This window comes from Saccopteryx bilineata, chromosome 3, assembly GCF_036850765.1.
Source record: "Saccopteryx bilineata isolate mSacBil1 chromosome 3, mSacBil1_pri_phased_curated, whole genome shotgun sequence".
In the NCBI taxonomy this organism is placed as follows: Eukaryota; Metazoa; Chordata; class Mammalia; order Chiroptera; family Emballonuridae; genus Saccopteryx; species Saccopteryx bilineata.
In genome coordinates, this window is record NC_089492.1 from 161853327 (window position 1) to 161876733 (window position 23407).

The window sequence follows — 23407 nt, forward strand, 5'->3', positions numbered from 1 at the left end:
CAGACGTTCTATCCACTGAGATAACCGGCCAGAGCAAGACATTGAATCTTGAGATACAATTCATTTGTTTGAATCTCTCCCGTCTCAAGAAAGGATTTAGCAGATATAGAGGATTCTGTCAGTCTTGGACGGAGAACACAATCTCCTGGATACAAAAACAAATTGTATGGTTATGCAATATTCTGCATATTTCTGGGAGGCTCAAAACTGAACGTCAAATAATGCAGTATCTATGAGCATCACCTCTGCAGATGGAGCACCCACATTTAAATTCTGGCTCTCACTTGCTAAGAGATCTAATATATCCACTTAACTCAGTCTCAGGGTTCTCACTGCAAAATGGGAACAGCTGTGCCCAAGTGAGTTTGGAACTGACATCAAATTATAAACTTACATGCAAACATTCTCAACAAAATATTGGCAAATTGGATCTAGTAATGTAAAAAAGTATTTAGATAGCATGATCAACTGGGATTTTTTCAAGTATACAGAGACTAGGAGAAGATAGTTCCAAATCACATATGAAACCAAGGACTACTATTGAAAATACATAGACTCTCAACACTCAACAGTAAACAAACAAAAACAACACAGAAAACACTTCAAATAGAAAATAAAAAAAGATATGAACAGACATTTCATCACTAAGTATGAGAAATGGCAAATAAGCACAGGAAAGTGTGTCAGTTTTATTGCTGATTAAGTAACAGAAAATCAAAAGTACGAGATAGCACTATATATACAGCTATCAAAATGGCCAAAATAAAGAGAAATAATAAGGCAAAACACTAGCAAAAATGTGGGCAAACTGGATCAGCTATATATTGTTGTTGGGAATGTAAAATGATATTTTTACATTCTGGAAAGTATTTTGTCAATTTCTTATAAAGAAAAACATGCAATACCATACAGCCCACTAATAGTGCTCAGATGCATTTTCCCCAGAGAAATGGGAAATTATGTTATCAATAAAACCTGTACATACCTAGCAGGCTTGTACTTATTATAGCCTCCAAATGGAAAAAATTCAGATATTATTCAATGGATGTACGATAGATGTATACCCTGGAATACTACATAGCAATAAAAGAAATACACTATTGATACATGCCACAATTTTTCAGAGAATTTTGTTGACTGAAAACAAGCCAGTCCCCAAAGGCAATGTACTTACTGTATTTATAGAACATTCCTGAAATGATAAAATTATAGAAATGAGAAAATATTAGTTATCCATGGAGGAATTGTGTGTGGTTATAAAAGGAAGAATACTTGTGGTAATGGCACTGTTCTGTGTCTTTACTCATGTATTTATATGAACTTACACAAGTGACAAAAACATATAAAACTAAACACACACAAATACACAAACATGCATGAGGTTAAGCAAAACTGAGGAAAGTAAAAAGTACACAGAATCTCTCTGTGTCATTTCTTACAACTGTGTATTATTTACAATTATTTAAAAATAAAACCTATTTTATGATTCAACATTTAAAAATCAACTAATGCAATCCATTACATTAGCAGACTTAAAAACCTCTGCATGATCATAACAGACTTAAAAACCCCTGCATGATCATAACACTAGATACAGAAAATCATTGGACAAAATTTAAAATCCAGTCCTGACGGCTGGCTGCATGCAATCTGAACCTGTGGTGTGTGCCTCGTGAAGAAGCTAGAGTTGGAGACTCTGGCAGACATGGAGTGGTATGGCTCTGGAGTAGGGGCCAATTTCTCCTCACTGAGTCCCTGATTACATGGCCGCATGTAGGGGACCCACTAGCCATGACCCCGCAACCCAGGTTACTCTGCCCTATTGACCCCAAGTAGCCACAGCAATCTTGAGAAAGAAGAAAAAGGTTGGAGGAATCATACCACCTGACATCAAAGTATACTACAAGGCTATAGTAATCAAAACAGCATGGTTCTGGCATAAAAACAGAGATATAGATTAGTGTAACAGAATAGAGAACCCCGAAATAAACCCACATCTTTATGATCAATTAATATTTGACAAAGGATGGAAGAACATACAATGGGGGAAAGAGAGTCTACTCAATAATTGGTGTTGGGAAAATTGGACAGATATATGGAAAAAATGAAACTAGGCCGCCTTCTTACACCATACACATGAATAAACTCAAAATGAATTAAAGACTTAAAAGTTAGACAGAAAACTATAAAAATCTTAGAAGAAAACAGGTAGTAAAATCTCAGACATTTCTTGTAGCAATATTTTTTTCTGATATATCTCCTTGGGCAAGGCATACAAAAGAAAAAAACAAGAACAAAGAAATGTGACTACATCAAACTAAAAAGTTTTTTTGCACAGCAAAGGAAATCATTAACAAAATGAAAGACTACCCACTGAATGAAAGAACATATTTGCCAATGATACCTCGGGTAAAGGGTTAATATCCAAAATATATAAAAACTTATACAACACACACAAAGAACAATCAATCCAATTAAAAAAAATGGACAAAGGACCTGAATAGGCAGTTCTCCAAAGATGACATATAGGTGGTTAATAGATATAAAAAGATGCTCAACATCATTAATCATCAGATAAATGCAAATTAAACCACAATGAGATATCATCTCACATTGGTTGGAATGGCTATCATCAGTAAATCAAAAAACACTGGCTCTGACTGGTTTGCTCAAGGGATAGAGCATCAGCCCAACCTGTGATGTCCCTGTTTGATTTCTGGTCAGGGCACACATGAGAAGTAACTATCAGCTTCTCTTCTCCTTCCTCTCCCGTTTTCTCTCTCTTCCTCTCTTGCAGCCAGTGGCTTGATTGGTTCTAGCATTAGCCCCGGGTGCTGAGGCTAGCTAGGTTAATTCAAGCATCAGCCCCAGATGAGGGTTTCCCAGTGGATCCCAGTCGGGGTGCATGTGGGAGTCTGCCCATCTTCCCTCCTCTCACTTCAAAAGTAAACAAACAAACAAACAAACAAATAGCAAGTGCTGGTGAAGATGTGGAGCAAAAGGAACTCTGCACTAATGGTGGGAATGCAGACTGGTGCAGCCACTGTGGAAAAAAGTATGGAGTTACTGCAAAAAATTTTAAAAATGGAACTATCTTCTGAACCAGTGATTCCACTTCTGTGAATATATCAGATGCAGCTCAAAAAACGAAATCAAAAGAATATATGCACCCTTATGTTCATTGCAGCATTATTTACAATAGTCAAGATATGTAAGCAGCCTCATCAGTAGAAGAGTAGGTAAAAAAGCTAGGTACGTTTACACAATGGAATATTACTAAGCCATAAAAGAGATGGAAATCTTCCCATTTGCAACAGCATGGCTGGGCCTGGAGAGCATTATGCTAAGTGCAATAAGCCAGTCAGAACAAGACAAATACCATATAATTTCACTTGTATACAGAATCTAATGAACAAAATAAACTAACAAACAAAATAGAAACAGATTCATATATACAGAGAATAGACTGACAGCTGTCAGTGGGGCTGGATGAAAACGGTGAAGGGATTAAGGAAAACAACAAAAAACTCATAGACAGACAACAGTATGGTGATTACTAGAAGGAAAGGGGGTGAGGGAAGTAGAGAAGCTAAAGGGAGATAAATAGTGATGGAAGGAGACTTGACTTGAGGTAGTGAACACACAATACAATCTACAGATGATGTATTATAGACTTAATTATACACCTGAAACCTATATAATTTATTAACCAATGTCACCTCCAATAAATTAAACACATACATAAATGTACATACATAAAAAATGATTACATGTGTGTCAAATTAGACACTGTGACAGGTGATTTATGCTTAAAAGTAAATCATCTGATTGTTTCTAGTCAAATCCAGCATTTTCCTCAAATATACAGCTTTTAGTACATTCAAGGAACTTAATTAGAACAGAAAGTCCAGACAGCTACACTAAGGCATGGAAGAGTTCTGTCCTAGAAACAGGGCTGGACAGTCCATTCCTTAACCTGCATGGAATATGCATGTCATGTTCTAAGGTATTAGCTTATTTTCAAAATTACAACTATTTATTTATTTATTTATTTATTTATTTATTTATTTATTTATTTATTTTTGTATTTTTCTGAAGCTGGAAACGGGGAGAGACAGTCAGACTCCCACATGCGCCCAACCGGGATCCACCCCGCACGCCCACCAGGGGGCGACGCTCTGCCCCTCCGGGGTGTTGCTCTGTTGCGACCAGAGCCACTCTAGTGCCTGGGGCAGAGGCCAAGGAGCCATCCCCAGCGCCTGGGCCATCTTTGCTCCAATGGAGCCTCGCTGCGGGAGGGGAAGAGAGAGACAGAGAGGAAGGAGAGGGGGAGGGGTGGAGAAGCAGATGGGCGCCTCTCCTGTGTGCCCTGGCCGGGAATCGAACCCGGGACTTCTGCATGCCAGGCCGACGCTCTACCACTGAGCCAACCGGCCAGGGCCAATTATTTTTAATTTAGAAAAATTTTAATAATCATGAGAAAATAAAAATAGAAGAAAAAAATTCTTTATTCTTGGATGGTAAGGAGAGAGACCATTACCTGCACTTTAGCTCTTTTTTTTTTCTTTTACTTTTTATGTAGCTATAAAGTCATATATAATTAAATGAATAAGGTCATAATTTTATTGATAAATGTCAAGATATTTTTATCAATTGATGTCACATTGGGTACAACTCTTTTTTTTTACTACCATCAACAATAACAGCTGCTATTTATTGTCTTTTTATATTATTTGTATAATCATTATTACCAATGACTGACTGCCACCATTTATGAGCACCTGCTCCATGCAGGAGCCCTGGGTCAAAGCTTTGCACTCTACTTCTGTTTACAGCACTGACTGGGAGGAGCTCTGACTGGTGCTTTACAGAGGCACTAATCATTTAACTGGCTTAACATCCTCATGGTTGGTAAGAGAACTAGTATAAAAACTCAGGTTTGTCTGATTCAAAGTCCTTTGTCATCTTCCCACTTCCCTAATCATGACCTTTTCCATCTGATCCAATAGCCCAAACATTATAAATCTCAAGTCTCTGCTTACTCTTAATGAAAACTCTCTATTCTCAGAGTTCATGAACATCTTCCCCTGCCCAGTCTTCATTGGTGCAGGCTGCTATAACAGATACCTGAGACTGGGTAGCTTAAGGAACAAACATTTATTTCTCACAGTTCTGGAGGCTTGGGAAGTCCAAGAGGTCATGTCTGGAGAGGGCCCACTTTCTGGTTCATAGACAGTAGTCTTCCTACTGTGTCCTCACATGGTGAAAGAATACACTTCAGTTCTTATTGTGTACTGTTTCTCTATTATTTGAGTATTCTCTTACCTGATAATAGTACTTTTTTAAATTGTACATCTTTTTACGTTTAATGCAATTCAAGCATTTTCTATTGCCACAAACTGTTATTTTTATAAGCATTGCTTTAATAGCTGTATAGTATAAAGTATCCTAAAGAATTTCTCTATTATCAAGTATTTAAGCTGTATTTAAATTTTCACCTTCTAAATAGCATTGGAATATGTATCTTGGTGTAAATATGTTGGATATTGGGACTTACTTCACAAGCATAAAGCTGTAATATGTAAAGTTCTGTATATATGTTTAGAAGTGATATTGTGAAAATTATTAATATGATTTTTTACTGCTTTATTCATTGCTTAGTTATCATACTGGTAATTTAGTGATTCTTTTATTAATCAACTATATTACAAAACTGAAGCTGCATATTGTCTAATTTAGGAAAAAATTTACACTTAAAAACTTATTTTCTTAATTTTATGATCCCTATATTCTCACATCACAAAGGGCAAGATCTGGAGTTGGTGTGGGTTAGAAAGATTTTGTCATTGTTGTTACTGTATTTGTTTTTCTTTTCTGGTTTTATTTTTCATGAAATATGAGAGCATATTAATTAATCTTTATAAATATTACCCAGTAACTGTTGACAGCAAAAAGAGTAAGAGGGTTTGAGACAAGCCACCCTCCTCCCACTGTTGCAGAACTTGATTTAGTGCTTTTGAATAATTTACAGAGACCATGGTTTTCCTCCACTCATTTATCTCTCCAGCCCGCATCCTACAATTTCTTTACTATCTACTTGCCCTTCTATTACTATTTCCTTGCTACACTTACTCGAAGACAGCCATTAATTACTATGTTACTCTGGCTTTCTTTAAGGCTTTCCATTTTAGACATAGGGTATGTCAACATATGAATTCAGTTTATTGCCCTAAAAATTTGGTACTGAGTTCACTTTTATTCCCTCTTTGAGTTAATGTAGAAAAACCTATGTAAAGTCTTGATAAGTCTTTGAGGTCATGACTTGGCAAGAGGGACTTCAACAGAACTGAGGGTACTTGGTATGAAGTCCCATCCCTTCTTCTTTGACTCAGGAAATTCCATAAGGAGAAAGTATGCTGCAGTGAAAATTTGAGAGGAGGTTAATTTGAGTCCTGCTTTTCAAATACCTTGTAATTGATGGTCAGTTATTGATAAGAGGAATCCTCATTCATATAGCAAGTACTCTATTGGTTGAATTTGAGCTGGTGCACCTGGATTGAAATGTGGATAATATAATCCAGGAGAGCTCTGATTTTTGTTCTCTTTGAACAGAACATTTATTCAACAAATATGAATATTTGTTCAACAATGTTAACTTCAATTTGATATGTTAGGTTGCATCCATCTAACTCCTTCCATAAAAGTAACATGGATTTATTTAGTCATAATGACCAGGGTTTTAACCTGGCTTGATTAAGATGGCTTAATTATTACTCTTAGCTCGATGAAACTTTAGACAAGATTTTTCCTAAAAGTAGGTCCCTCATGTCTCCTTTCTTACAGCATTTATTTACAAAACCTGTAAGTTGTTTCTCTACCCTTTAAGATCTCATACTTTTAAAGCTTCCTGCCAGTTTTACAACCTAGGACTGTTTTCTTCAAGGACCTTGAGACAGCTCTTTGAAACGTAATGATCAAGGAAGAGAAAGCCCCTGTCTCCCAATGTCTGTGAGAGAGCACAATCCCACTTCACTGGGCACCTTGCCTAAACTGTAAAACTGTTTCCTGTCATGAAGGAAAGAGAATGTTAGTTTCCTTTGAGTAAAGCCCAATTAACAAGCACAGATGACCTGTGATTCCTGACTGCACCTCATAAAAACTCTCCTTACCCTTTGTTTCGCAGAACTAGGTATCCAGACTTGGTCTGTGCTTTCTCTGTGCTTTCTCCCTTACTGCTGGTGATGGTATCAGAATAAAATCCATTTTTGTTTGCTCATCTTGAACAAACTTTTCTTTAAAAGCTCTAATATATACTAGCTCTCTGATACAAGGTGAGTTGATCAACTTTTCTGTTTCACAGTTCTCTTGTTCATAAAATGAAAGGACTCTATCTGACAGAACTATTAAAATAAATTAAGTAATGCATGTCAAACCATGTAATACTACATACTATATGTTGAACAAATATTTTCTTAGCACTCTTATCAGGAGAATACACTTTCAGAGCCCACTCACTGATTTTTCTGGTATAGATATTGAGTGTCAATACAATTTGATAGGTGTGAGCCTATCAAATGTATGGAGGAATGGGCATGCCCCTTGTCTGTGGCTCTGCTTCCCTAATCATTAACTTGAGCATATTCTGTTGCTGCCTCTTTCTCCCACATTCCCTACAGTCTGCTAAGCAAAAGAAGTGCGCGACTAAGACACGACATCAGCCTTCAAAAGTTTTATGTATAGTCATGGTTGATGCCAAGCATGAAAACTAAAAATAATATAATGCAGAATTACATGAAAACCAAAATAGAAGTATAAATATAAAATGTAAAATGAAAACTGTCCCCTCATTACTTTTGCAATGAAAAACAAAACAAAACAAGAAAGGAAACTTTGGGAAGATTTGATTCATTATTAAACTTAAAAATAATGAGTTTATGCCCTGGTGGGATAGCTTGGTTCGTTAGAGAGTCATCTGAATATGCAGAGGTTGCTGGTTCCATCGCAGCTCAGAGCACATAAAAGAACAGGTTTATGTTTTTGTGTATCCCTCTCTCAATCCCTTTCTCTCTCTCTAAAATAAATAAATAAAATTTAAAAATAATAAAAGTAATGAGCTTAATTAAAACAATTCTCCGGCTCTGGTGTCTGAGTTTCCCATAGCAGGAAAGCCTATCCTAAAATCAAGGACCAAAGGTCCCTGATTATTTCTTCTCAGATGTTTCCTGACTTTCTTCTTTCCTCTAGTGGTAATCTGTAGAATTACTACAATTGTCCCAAATCCTGCATTTCAGGATTAAGACTATAAGAAATATTTTGTAGGCCAAAGAATTACAGAGAAAATACTTTCATGTTCTCTGAAAATATCATAGAAGTGAATAGTATCAAAGATTCATTTCTAAACTTATCCCAGGTTCTGTTGACCAGCTAGTTGCCTTGTTAAATTGAAGGGATGAAATAATGAGTAAAAAGGGATAAAAAAGAGAAGCAAACATTATTGAGGATTTGCTGTATATCAGAGACTGTGTTAAATATTTTACAGGCATTATTTCATTTAGTCCTCACAAGAAACTGTGAGATGTGTGTGTGTGTTCATATATACAGATAAAAACCTCCTGAGTGTTAGGGTGGTTAAGTGCATTATTCAAGATTACATAGCTAGCAAGTGAAATATTAGAAATCTTGCTAAGCTGTCTAACTTCGAAGCCCTTACTTACACTCAGCAACTATGCATTCTTCTCTATCTATAAAACAAACTATGAATACAATGTCTTTGATAGCAATGGATTGTAGAAGAAGCCCAATGTTATCATTTCTTTGACCCTGCATTTGTTATACACTACCAATCTTCTTCTAAAAGTCTATAAAGAGATAATGACACTTCTTCACTTTGCATTTGTAATTCGGTCTACATTGGTCTGGCTCTGGCTACAAATTAGTCCACCAAAAACACTTTCATTAAGGTTACTAATGACCTGTCATTGAGACTTCTGTGCTCTATGTGGATTTCTAATGATCCTTACTCAATTCGCAAGAGCACTAAACCCAGAAGACCACTAAGTTCTTTTTCAGAACTGTTCTTTAAATTTCTATCACATTATTTCACATTTCTCTCTCCTCCTTCTTTCTCCTCTTCCCCTTTCCTCCTTTTCCTCTTGATCTTCAGCTTCATCTCAGTAAAGCTTTTTGGTTTATTTTGTAGGCTCAAATCCTCCACTTAAATGCTGGATGAAGGAATATCTTAGCATCATTTTTGGTTTTCTGTTCATTCTTATAGAATGAAAAGTAAAAATGCCCTGGCTGAATAGCTCGGTTGGTTGGAGCGTTGTCCTGCAATGCAGAGGTTGCTGGTTTGATCCTTGTTGGGGGCACATACAGAAACAGATTGATGTTTTTCTTCCTCTCTCTAAAATCAATTTAAAAAAGAGAGAGAAAAGAAAAAAAAAACAAAAAAGGCAAAAAAATGCTTTTATCCATATTACAGCCAATTGTATCTCTCTAAGATCTCTCATCTCCTATACATCTAAGTAATTACATCTCCATTTTAAAGTCTCAAATTCATCTTAAATATTTATCTTGATTTTCAAACCAAATCACACCTGTTACCCCACATTCTGTCCAGCTCTTTAAATGGGAGATTTGGAGCTAGGATTTACCTCCACTTTCCTCCCCCTCTTCTGTGACATCCTATCCATCACATTTCTTTTCTCTTTCGTCCAGATTTCCCTCTGACAGCATAGCTTGGGCCACTAATCCCAGTCTCCATCATTACTGAGACAGATGCAAGATTTATCCAGATGACCACTTAGTAAGTTATGTACTGTCTAATCAATGGGGTGTACACCTGAAACTAATATTGTATGTCAACTATAATTTAAAAATAAAGTAAAAAAATTAAAAGGTGAGCCCAGGAAGATGGAACCACAGTTCATGGTTTTTACCCATGCACTGTCACCACACACCTGTTTGGTTTTTATTTATTTATTAACTTTAGAAAGAGAGGGAGAGACAGAAACATCTATCTGTTTCTGTATGTGCCCTGACCAGGGACTGAACTGAGCTATCCAGCCAGGACAGCACCTGGGTTTTGGGTGATAACTTTCTTCATCTTCAAAATTTGTCTCTTATGGTTATAATTAAAAGGAAAGATGTACATAAAACTTAGTATCTCCTTTCCCAAAGCTCATCTCTTCATTTTCTTAAATAGCAATCTTATTTTAAAAAATTTTCTGTGTGTCAGTCATTTTTAACGATCCCCCTCCCCATTGGTTTATGAAAAAACAATTGAAAGAAAATAAAATTAACACAGGCACAGAGTTGTCAAGATTCCTTCTAATCACTCTGTTGAGCATATACCTCATTTCCATGGTTCTTTTCTTCACTACAGCCCCCTTTTAATGAACAGGCAAGTGAGTTCTCAATTGTGAGGCTGACTGCAGGGGGAAGGGCCTGCCCCACACATGGCCTTGGGTTTTACTGGGGCTGGTTGTCTATTTGTTACCTCATTCTCACAGGTCCACATGTCTCATGCCCAGTCCTGTTGGCCATCCTGCATCCCCAAAGGTTCACCAGAGGGAGACAGATGGGGTGTCACAGAGTCACTGATTTCCCCAGAAGCCCCCTCTGCCTCACCTTGGGGTATCAAATAGCTTCCTTAGATTCAGGAAGAACCAGTCTGAGGCCAGGGAGTAACAGCTTCCCACCCAGCAGGTTGTCCCTGTCTTGATGAAATCAATCATTCATGCATACCACAGTTTCAGTGAGAAAGAGACTAATCTTCAAGTTTCATTAGAGCAGGTACCATCCCCTACACCCCCTGGTGTGTGCTATCACCCTGCCTCCCCTGTGGAACAGCACAGCGCTTTGTCAGTGGAACCTCAGAGAAGCCGGAACTGATGGAGTCGTTAGTCCCAGGCGTTTTGGCCAACAGTGATGCAGGGTCTGATAGAGCACAGAAAGCATTCTGAGAGAATAGGGGTCAGTAATGGGATTTTAAACACAAGTGAAATCACAGGGGTTTAATCAAGAATGAGGGTGATGAAACAGGAATTCTTAACTTACTGTTGGGAACAATTTGGTCAACATAGAACCTGGGATAAGTTTAGAAACGAATCTTTGATACTATTCACTTCTATGATATTTTCAGAGAACATGAAAGTATTTTCTCTGTAATTCTTTGGCCTACAAAATATTTCTTATAGTCTTAATCCTGAAATGCAGGATTTGGGACAATTGTCTTTCAATTAAAACAGATCTTAAGGCTCTTTCTCAAGTGAAAGATGTCAAATTTTTAGAACACTGAAAGCTCATGACTATCTTCTCTGGGTCTTCAGTTTTTTTCTAATCCATTAAAAAGTGTAGTACAAAAGGCAGAGCATAATACTAAGTAAATGAATAATTTAAAAAACTTTTCTATACTGACTCAACACTCTTCTTGCTGTAGTCCTGTGTTATATCAGCTTCTTTTCCCTTTGAGTAAACATAGGTTTCCAATTATACTCCTAGTCCCTTAGGAGTGGACTAGCTGTGTCACTTGTAACTTTATGTTGCAATTTTTGAGGAACTGCCAACCTCTTTCCAAAATAAAGAAACTATACCATCTTACCTTTACTTTGAAAATGTATAAGGATTCCAATTTCTCCACAACTTCTCCAACACCTTATTGTCTTTTTTAAAAATCATCTTAACAGGTATGAAATGGTATCTCACTGTGGTTTAGATTTGCCTTTTCTCTTCATTAATGATATTAAGCATATTTCTTTGTTTATTGTTTAATTTGCATATATCCATTTGAGAAATATCTATTCAAACTTTTTCCCATTCTTAACCTGGGTTGTTTTTTTCTTTCTCAGTTTTAAGATTCTTGATGTATTTTGAATACTAAACCTGCATCAGTATATGATTTGCAATTATTTCTCTCATTCTGTGAATTTTTTCATTTCCTTGATATTGGATTTTGAAACACAACAGTTTTTAATTTTGATGAAGTCCAGTTTATCTATTTATTCTTGGCTTGTTTGTGCATATTTAAGAAATCTGTCGATTCCAAAGTCACAGAGGTATAAACCTACCTTATGTATGCCTCAAAACATCACTTTTTAAATGAGAACCTTCCTGGATTTTAGTGGTATGAACATTAATTATGTCTTCTATCCAGTGGCTATTTCTCTCAGCTGATATTCACATGCCTTTTTTGTGGAGTTACTCACTCCTATGGAGAATCCAGTGGCCTGTAACAGAGATTTGGGGAAAGATATCTATTAATATCCTGACTTTGATTCAGTTGAGTCCTGGTCACATAAATTGAGCTGGTCTTAATCCCACCCAGTTTCACAGATTGCTTATGGTCTTCACAGTTGAGCAACTGTCTTCTCAGGGAACACATGTCCTGGAGTCCAAGTTTTTCTAAGGCTCTGGACTTCCTCAGCCAGAGGAGATGCAGGAGTTGGGACTTTGTCAAGACTTTCATCTCTGGTCTTGGATGGAAACCAGTCCTGTTTCAGAGTTTTGGGATGGTTGTTCAACATGAATTGGTTCCCCTCCAACTCTCTCTCTCTCTCTCACTCTCTCTCTCTCTCTCTCTTTTTGTGCACCCGTGTGAAAGAGAGAGAGAGAGAGTAAGAAAGAAGTGGGGAGGAGCAGGAAGCATCAACACAGTAGTAGTTGCTTCTCGTATGTGCCTTGACTCAGCAAGCCCAGGGTTTCAAACCAGCAATCAGCATGCCAGGTCAATGCTTTATCCACTGTGTCATCACAGGTCATGCACATTTTTTCTTAAATTATTCTTTTAAGTGTTTGTTCTGTTGCATTGGGATTCTTCTCAAGAGATTATTATTTGTATGTTGAATATTTGTTGCCTATCTTTTGACATTTGTTACTTCTTTCTTTTAGTCTTTGTCATCTCTTTCTTTTTATGCTAACAGTTCTTTATGGCAGCATAATTTGCATAGTGAAATAAGCAAAACCTACTCAAAGAATACTGAATAGTATAGCATCAGTAATACTATTCAGTTTAAGATACAGAACATTTTATATCATCCCCAAAAGTTCTTGTGTGTTCCTTGTCAATCGATACCCATTTTAATTTTGTGCTTCATAAAAATGGAATAGTGATCTATGTTCTCTTTTTGTTTAACTTCTGTTATTCAACATCTGGAGTTTTTGCCATGTCATATTCTATCGTGTGGTTAAAGCACAACTGATTATTGGTTTTTCAGGTATGGACAGGTTTACTTTTTAGCAATTATGTATAAAGTAACTATGAACATTCCTGAACAATTCTTTTTGTGGAGATATGCACTCATTTTTCATAGGTTTAGATACAGTGTGGGAAAAGGGCAGAAACTGTCACTTTGCAAAGTAATTGTTATTCTCTTATATCTCCTGAAAAAGGTCTATTTCCAGTTGTTCTACATTCCCACATGCTCAGAATTTTTAGTGTTTTAAGTTAGCCATTTCCTAGGTGTGTAGTGATATCTTGTTTTGGTTTTCATATGCTTCTTGGCCATTTGTGATCTCCTTTAGGCAATGGTCGTTTCAGAGCTTTCTGATCAGTGATGTACTGGGTTGTCTGTCATTTCCTCTGTGATTTATAGAAGCTCTTTCTTTATGTATTTTGGATGAGTGCATTGTCAGATATATGTGTTGCCAATAATCACTCCTGGTGTATAGGCAGCCTTTTCATTTTTAAACAATTACAGTAAGAAACTTTTGTTTTATAAAGTGTAATTTAATTCATTTTTAAAATTATGGGCTGGGACATCAGAGTAATGGCAGGGTAGGAAGCGATACCGATAAATCTCCCCCAAAACTCAACAAGATCTTCAACCAGAAACAGAAAAACCTATCCTTGGAGCCTCCAGATGTTTCACAATACACCCAAAGGTATGATTGAGTGAAAAATTGGCTAAATATATAACCAAACCCCGAAGGAAATAGGGAGTAAGAAATGCTCCGCCTTCCTCACTAACCTAAACAGGGCGGCTTTCACTGGAAACTGAGAATATAGAAACTAAGGTGGGCAAGGGGGGTGAATAGATCCAGGCTGCAGCACAAACGGCCGAAACAGGCTGTGGCACGGAGATCCAAGCCAAGGAAAAACTGTTCCTGTGACAACCCGGGAAATACAGCTAACACTCACACCAAACCCAGACAAAGAAAGACAAGTGGGGCAGCCATTTTACCCGATCTCCTGGTTGGCGCGCGCAGATAGTGGGCAAGAGATTCCTTCCAAAGCCCCGGGAGGGTGTGCCCGTGTTACCCCACAGAGAGGCAGAGTCAGAGGCCTTTGTGTGGGCCGAAAGCCTCCGGGCCACCCCAGTGCACTGGGAGAGCCGCACACAGGGAGGGAGCGAGAACGAATTCCAATGCTGGAACTTTTCTGTACGGGCGGGGGTTTCACTCAGAGGGTGAGGCCGCTGGTCTGATATCATGGTCTGCGCGTGCAGATAGTGAGTGAGAGATTCCTCCGAGTGCCTCAGCAGTGCCTGCCCGTGTTATCCCACAGAGGGGCAGAGTCAGGGGCCTTTGTGTGGGCCAAAAAGCGGAATCTCGGGCCACCCCAGCGCCCTGAGGGAGCCGTGCATGGGAAGGGAGCGAGAGCTAATTCCAACGCTGGTACTTTTCAGTGCAGGCAGGGGTTTCACTCAGAGGGCGTGACTTCCGGCCTGACATCCTGGTCTGCGCGCATGGAGAGTGGGCAAGAGACTCCTCCCAGCACCTCAGGAGTGGGAGCTCGTGTTATCCCACAGAGGAGCAGAGTCAGGGGCCTTTGTGTGGGCCGAAAGCGGAATCTCAGGCCGCCCCAGCACCTTGAAAAAGCCGCACACGGGGACAGAGCGAGAGCCAATTCCAACGCTGGAACTTTTCAGTGTGGGCGGGGGGTTTCACTCAGAGGGCGAGACTTCTGGCCTGACATCCTGGTCTGCACGTGCAGATAGTGAGAGAGAGTTTACTCCAAGCACCCCGGGAGTGGGCGCCCGCCCGTGTTACCGGACAGAGTGGCAGAGCCAGAGGTCTTTGAGTGGGCGGAAGCCCTGGCTGATTATGCTAGCAGCTCTGACTGACTGAGCCTTACCTAGAGCCCTGTGCTGAGTGGGAATAGAGTGGGAAGTTGCCAGCTCTTTGTGCCTCTTACTGTCCAGGCAGAGGCAGCAGCAACCCCATAGCTGGATTATCAGGCTACTAATTGAGGAAGGAAAGACTAGGAGAGAGGCTCCAAGAACACAGACTCTCTCACTGTTGGAGCCTATAAATGCTAATGAGCCTCGACTGCCATTGAGACTGAAGCACAATACACGACATTGCCATAGAGACTTATCAACTGCAAACCTTTACCTGAGCGTGCCAAAGGGGCAGAACCCGGGGTACAGAGTCGCCGACCAGGAAGAGGGAGAGAAAAGAAAAAGCAAGAAGATAACCTCTCAAAATCAAGAATAATCCGGAGACTTTATAACCTATCCCATTTTATTATATTTGTTCGTTTGTTTCTCTTATCTTCATCCCTGATTTTTTTTTTCCTCCTCCAATTTGGTTGTTTAACTCTCTACCGGTCTTACTCTTTCCTTTCCTTGAACTACACTACCCATAAGTGTTACATCTCCCATTATCTTCTCTTTCCTCTTCCTTTCTCTCTATGAGGGTTGCACTCCAAAACCCTTAACTCTCTCTCTCTCTCTCCTCTTTTTTCTTTTTTCTTCTTTTAGTGGTTCCCTCTTTTTTCTCTCTCTCTCTCTTTCTTTTCTCCCTCTATATTAGTTTCTTCCTTTCTCCGTTACGTCTCCTCTCATTCAAACCTCAATAACGAACAAATTATCTTATCTGGGACTCAAACTTATGTTTGTGGCATTTTGGGGGGTTTTTACTTCACCTTTTTAACTAACTAGCAGTGCTCCCATCCCTGGCTCTCCATTTTATCTAGCTCTTGTTCCACTAAATACAATAGTAATTTTTTAATTTGTCCCCCCATTTTCTAGTTTCCCTCTTATTCCTCTCATCATAACTCTTAGTCAACCAACACCTAAACACAAATCATTTTATTCTTGATCCAAATTTTTTCACTATTTGCTTTTTGTGGGTCCATACCCCCCCTTTTTATTTTTTTATATTTTTTTTATTATTTTTTTTCTTGCCCCTTTATTACTTTTCCCCAATTCAGGCCCTCCATTACAGGCATTGTTTGTTCTATTAAATACAATATAATTCACAGTTCAACACAAGATTTTCTCAAGAAAGAGGGGAGAGGAGAGGAGAGGAAAAAAGGAGTGGGGGAATAATTTCCTTTTTTTAAATTTTTATTTTATTTTATTTTTCTTTATTTCATTATTAATTTTAAAAAAACACAACTTTTTTCGATTTTTTTATTTTTTTAACTTTTTATTCTTTATTAAATCTCATTAATACTATCAACAAAACCACCCTCAGATGCCACTAAGGAAGAGAAAATCAAATATCACAGATACAAAAGAAAGAGAGGAAACACAGAGAGATGAGAAAAAATCTATGGAGAAAAAATTTAATATATTGGAAACCTTGGAGCTAAATGACAGAGAATTCAAGATAGAAATCCTAAAAATACTCAGAGATATACAAGAAAACACAGAAAGGCAATTTAGGGAGCTCAGAAAACAACTCAATGAACACAAAGAATATATGTCCAAGGAAATTGAAACTATAAAAACAAATCAAACAGAGATGAAAAACTCAATTCACGAGCTGAAAAATGAGGTAACAAGCTTAGCTAATAGAACAGGCCAGATAGAAGAGAGGATTAGTGAAATAGAAGACAAGCAACTTGAGGCACAACAGAGAGAAAAAAGAGACTCAAAAATTAAAAAAAATGAGATAGCCCTACAAGAATTATCTGACGCCATCAGAAAGAATAACATAAGAATAATAGGTATATCAGAGGGAGAAGAGAGAGAAAATGGAATGGAGAACATACTCAAACAAATAATAGATGAGAACTTCCCAAGCCTGTGGAAAGAACTAAAGCCTCAAATTCATGAAGCAAACAGAACTCCGAGTTTTCTTAACCCCAACAAACCTACTTCAAGGCACATCATAATGAAATTGGCACAAACCAATGGCAAAGAAAAAATTCTCAAGGCAGCCAGGGAAAAGAAGAATACAACATATAAAGGAAGGCCCATTAGATTATCATCAGATTTCTCAGCAGAAACTCTACAAGCTAGAAGAGAGTGGACCCCAATATTTAAAGTCCTGAAAGAGAGGAACTTTCAGCCATGAATACTATACCCATCAAAGCTATCCTTCAAATATGAAGGAGAAATAAAAACATTCACAGATACAGAAAAGATGAGGGAATTTATCATCAGAAAACCCCCACTCCAGGAATTACTAAAGGGGGTTCTCCAATCAGATACAAAGAACAAAAAAAAAAATAAAGCCACAAGTAAAAGCTCCAAGAAGAACACAATAAAACCAAATTTAAACTGTGACAACAACAAAAAGAAAGGGGGGAGAGGATGGAGATTAACAGTAGCAAAGGACGATGGAGTGCAAAAGTACTCACAAAATAGTGCGCTACAATGAACAGGATACGAACCCTTTTCATTACTTAAAGGTAACCACCATTGAAAAAGCCACCACGGAAGCACATGAGATAAAAAAGATAGCAACAGAGGAAAGATGTATGGAATACAACCAAATAAAAACAAAAGATAGAAAAACGAAAGAGAAGGATCAAACAAGACACAAAACTAACAGAAAGCAATCTATAAAATAGCAATAGGGAACTCACAAGTGTCAATAATTACACTAAATGTAAATGGATTAAGCTCACCAATAAAAAGACACAGAGTAGCAGAATGGATTAAAAAAGGAAATCCAACTGTATGCTGCCTACAGGAAACTCATCTAAGTAACAAGGATAAAAACAAATTCAAAGTGAAAGGCTGGAAAACAATACTCCAAGCAAATAACATCAAAAAAATGCAGGTGTAGCAATACTCATATCTGATAATGCTGACTAGAAGACAACAAAAGTACTCAGAGACAAAAATGGCCATTTCATAATGGCTAAGGGGACATTGAATCGAGAAGACATAACAATTCTTAATATATATGCACCAAACCAAGGAGCACCAAAATATATAAGACAGCTACTTATTGACCTTAAAACAAAAACTGACAAAAATACAATCATACTTGGAGACCTCAATACAGCGCTGATGGCTCTAGATCGGTCATCCAAACAGAGAATCAACAAAGATATAGTGGCCTTAAACAAAACACTAGAGCACCTGGATATGATAGAAATCTACAGGACATTTCATCCCAAAGTGACTGAGTATACATTTTTCTCCAGTGTACATGAGTCATTCTCAAGAATTGACCATATGTTGGGCCACAAAAATAACATCAGCAAATTCAGAAAAATCGAAGCTGTACCAAGCATATTTTCTGATCATAAAGACTTGAAACTAGAATTCAACTGCAAAAAGGAGGGAAAAAATCCCACAAAAAAGTGGAAACTAAACAACATACTTTTAAAAAATGAATGGGTCAAAGAAGAAATAAGTGCAGAGATCAAAAGATGTCTATATTACCCAAAGCAATTTATAAATTCAATGCAATACCAATGAAAATACCAATGACTTACTTCAAAGATATAGAACACATATTCCAAAAATTTATATGGAACCAAAAAAGAACACAAATAGCATCAGCAATCCGGAAAAGGAAGAAAAAAACGGGAGGTATCACACTTCCAGATATCAAGTTATACTACAAGGCCATTGTACTCAAAACAGCATGGTACTGACATAAGAACAGGCACATAGATCAATGGAACAGAACAGAGAACTCAGAAATAAACCCACAGCTCTATGGACAACTGATATTTGACAAAGGAGGTAAGACAATACAATGGAGTAAAGATAGCCTCTTCAACAAATGGTGTTGGGAAAACTGGACAGCTACTTGCAAAAAAATGAAACTAGACCACCAACTTACACCACTCACAAAAATAAACTCAAAATGGATAAAAGACTTGAATGTAAGCCGTGAAACTGTAAGCATCTTAGAAGAAAACATAGGCAGTAAACTCTCTGACATCTCTCACAGCAATATATTTGCTGATTTGTCTCCACAGGCAAGTGAAATAAAAGACAGAATAAACAAATGGGACTTTATCAAACTAAAAATCTTCTGCACAGCTAAAGACAATAAGAACAGAATAAAAAGACAAACTACACAATGGGAGAATATATTTGACATTGCATCTGACAAGAGGTTAATAACCAAAATTTATAAAGAACTTGTAAAACTTAATACCAGGAAGACAATTCAAAAATGGGCAAAAGAATTGAATAGACACTTCTCCAAAGAGGACACACAGATGGCCAATAGGCATATGAAAAAAAAATGTTCAACATCACTAATGATTAGAGAAATGCAAATTAAAACCACAATGAGATATCACCTCACACCAGTCAGAATGGCGCTCATCAATAAAACAACACAGAATAAGTGCTGGTGAGGATGTGGAGAAAAGGGAACCCTCCTGCACTGTTGGTGGAAATGCAGACTGGTGCAGCCAGTGTGGAAAACAGTATGGAGATTCCTCAAGAAATTAAAAATCGAACTGCCTTTTGACCCAGCTATACCACTGTTAGGAATATACCCCAAGAACACCATAGCACTGTTTAAAAAGAAGAAATGCACCCCCATGTTTATGGCAGCATTGTTCACAATAGCAAAGATTTGGAAACAGCCCAAGTGTCCATCAGAGGATGAGTGGATTAAAAAGCTTTGGTATATATATACTATGGAATACTACTCAGCCATAAGAAATAATGACATAGGACCTTTTACAACAACATGGGATGGGCCTTGATAACATTATACTGAGTGAAAGAAAAAACTAAGAACTATATGTTTCCATACATAGGTGGGACATAAAGATGAGACTCAGAGACATGAACAACAGTGTTGGGGTTACAGGGTGGGGGGAGAAGAGGGAGGGGGTTGGGGGAGGGGAGGGGCACAAAGATCATGGCTTTTCAGCATTTGCCATATTCCCCCCTTAATTTATAGACAGACAGCAAATATTTACGTATGGTGTTCCCACTATAAAGACTGCTGTCTTAGGGACAAATGCTGATAAACTATTTCAGCAGTTCCTCCTTCTTTAAAGACTTATATGTAAACATAGAGCTCCATGTTTCATAGGACATACTCAAGCTCACTCCATGCTCCCTGGAGCTTTAGCACAAGGGAATGCCCCCCCCTTTTTTTTAATATTTTTTAATTTTATTTATTTATTTTTTGTATATTTCTGAGGATGGGATGGGGAGGCAGTCGGACACACTCCTGCATGCGCCTGACTGGGATCCACCTGGCAAGCCTACCGGGGGGAATGCTCTGCCCATCTGGGATGTTGCTCTGTTACAACCGGAGCCATTCTAGCGACTGGAGCGGAGGCCATGGGGCCATCCTTAGTGCCCAGGGTGGATTTGCTCCAGTGGAGCCTTGGCTGTGGGTGGGAGGAGAGAGACGAAGAGGAAGGAGAGGGGGACGAGTGGAGAGATAGATGGGTGCTTCTCCTGTGTGCTCTGGCCAGGAATCGAACCCAGGAATCCTGCACACCAGGCCAATGACTCTGACGGGTCTACCATATCATGCTTTTTACTTTTGAATCCTGATGAACAGGAGACACCAAATCTTTTTCGCCTGCAAACTACTACCTTCTTTATTAGATCTAGCTAATAACACTGTTCTGTCTTTTTTCCAAATAGCTCCAGATATATGGAAAAGATTTATATAGGTGGATGGGGATCCTCAAACCCCTCAGCGAGATCTTCTGAGAATGGCTTTTAAGATACCTAGAGGCATAAAAAGCCCAATAGAGATCAGGGGAACTACCAGCTTTTAGGATACACCCTTAAAGGTTCCAACACCCCAAAGGGGTCTCATAGGATGCCATCTGGGTCCTGCTTCAATAGTGGAAAGGAAGGTCATTGAGCTAAAGCCTGCCAGGCTTACACGCCTCTGCTGTGAGGAAACAGGGACACTGGAAGGTGGGCTTCCCCCTCGCTCCTCTAAGGGAGGGTTCAGTCTCGTCTAGCCCTGCTCCAGCCACCTATGACCTCACCTTGCCCAGAAAGCTGGGGTTTGCCACTGAAGGCTGAAGGTGCCCAGGGCCATCGGCCCCATCTACGACACTGTGGACGAGCCTAGGGTATTTATTCCAAGAAGCAGGTAAACTGATCTCATTCGCACAAGGGCCACTTAACTATGTTTTGCCTGAATAGTCAGGTTTTTTATTCTTCCCTCAAAGATCTCTGTTGTGGGTGTTGATAGTCCTATTTTCTGCTGCTTTGCTTAATATATAGTGTTTCCTTTATCCCTCCTACCTCAATGCCCCACTCATATTTCAGGCTGGGACCTACTCCTAATTTAGAGCTCTCTTTCCTCCTTTTGCCAACTTATATTATGAATTTACCTTTGCCACCCAGCTTAGTGTATCCCAAGGTTCTCTTTACCAGGCCACAGTCGCAGAGCTCCAGGGAAAAGCAACCTGGTCTCAACTCTCCAGGCAGAGGAGAACAGAAGCTCCATATCCATGCATGCTGCAAATGGCTTTTTCCAGTCTACCTGAATCATTACCAGCTAGAAGCAGCGGTCATTGGGACTTGGACATGAGCTGCAATGTATAGAATGGTGACAACAATTCCAGTGCCAAGCGGACTTTTCCTGTGGGGAACTTTCCTGGACTCCTGCTCCCTGTGACAGCTCCTAACAGACTGAACTGTGGTTGGGTTGCATTTTTCAGGGATTTGGCATGGCGATGGGGCCAACTTGGACTTGGTGAACATGTTAAGGACACTAATCTTTTAGGGATTCTTGCTGTATTGGCCAAGAGTTTGCTTAAAGGCTTTTAATCACTGTAAAAAAAATAGAGGACTGGATGAAGAAGATGGGGCACATATACACCATGGTATATTATTCAGCTAGGAGAAATGGTGACATCGGATCACTTATAGAGGAATGGTGGAGTCTTGGTAGCATTGTGCGGGGTGAAATAAGCAAATCAGAAAAAATCAGGAACTGCAGGATTCCATACATTGGTGGGATATAAAAGCGAGACTAAGAGGCATGGACAGGAGTGTGGTGGCTATGGGGGTGGGGGAGGGAAGGAGGGAGAGGGGGAGGAGGAAGGGTACAGAGAGAACTGGATGGAGGGTGGTGGAGGACGATCTCTCTTCGGGTGATGGGTATGCAACATAACTAAATGACAAGATAACCTGGAAATGTTTTCTTTGAATGTATGTACCCTGATTTATTGATGTCACCCCATTAAAATAAAAATTTATTTATAAAAAAAAAGCACTTTATACAGTCAGTGTCTGCCCATAATAAGCATTCAAACTATGTTATCTGTTTGATTCATCCAGAGACTTGCACCATGTCTGATATTTAGTGTGCTCAGGGAATGTTTGAATAAATGAACAAATGAATTAAAAAAAAAAGATATATACAGACTAATGAAAATGACAATACGACATATCAGAATCTATGGGATGCAGCAAAAGCAGTGATAAGAGGGAAGTTCATATCACTTCAGGCATATATGAACAAAGAAGAGAGAGCCCAAGTGAACCACTTAACTTCACACCTTAAGGAACTAGAAAAAGAAGAACAAAGACAACCCAAAACCAGCCGAAGAAAGGAGATAATAAAAATCAGAGCAGAAATAAATGAAATAGAGAACAGTATAACTATAGAAAAAATTAATAGAACAAAGAGCTGGTTCTTTGAAAAGATCAACAAAATTGACAAACCCTTGGCAAGACTTACCAAGGAAAAAAGAGAAAGAACTCATATAAACAAAATCCAAAATGAAAGAGGAGAAATCACCACGGACACCGTAGATATACAAAGAATTATTGTAGAATACTATGAAAAACTTTATACCACTAAATTCAACAATCTAGAAGAAATGGATAAATTCCTAGAACAATACAACCTTCCTAGACTGAGTCAAGAAGAAGCAGAAAGCCTAAACAGACCTATTAGTAAAGAAGAAATAAAAAACACCATTAAAAACCTCCCCAAAAATAAAAGTCCAGGCCCTGATGGCTATACCAGCGAATTTTATCAAACATTCAAAGAAGACTTGGTTCCTATTCTACTCAAAGTCTTCCAAAAAATTGAAGAAGAAGCAATACTTCCAAACACATTTTATGAGGTCAATGTAACCCTCATACCAAAACCAGGCAAGGATGGCACAAAAAAAGAAAACTACAGACCAATATCTCTAATGAATTCAGATGCTAAAATACTAAACAAAATACTAGCAAATCGAATACAACAAAATATTAAAAAAATAATACATCATGATCAAGTGGGATTCATCCCAGAATCTCAAGGATGGTTCAACATACGT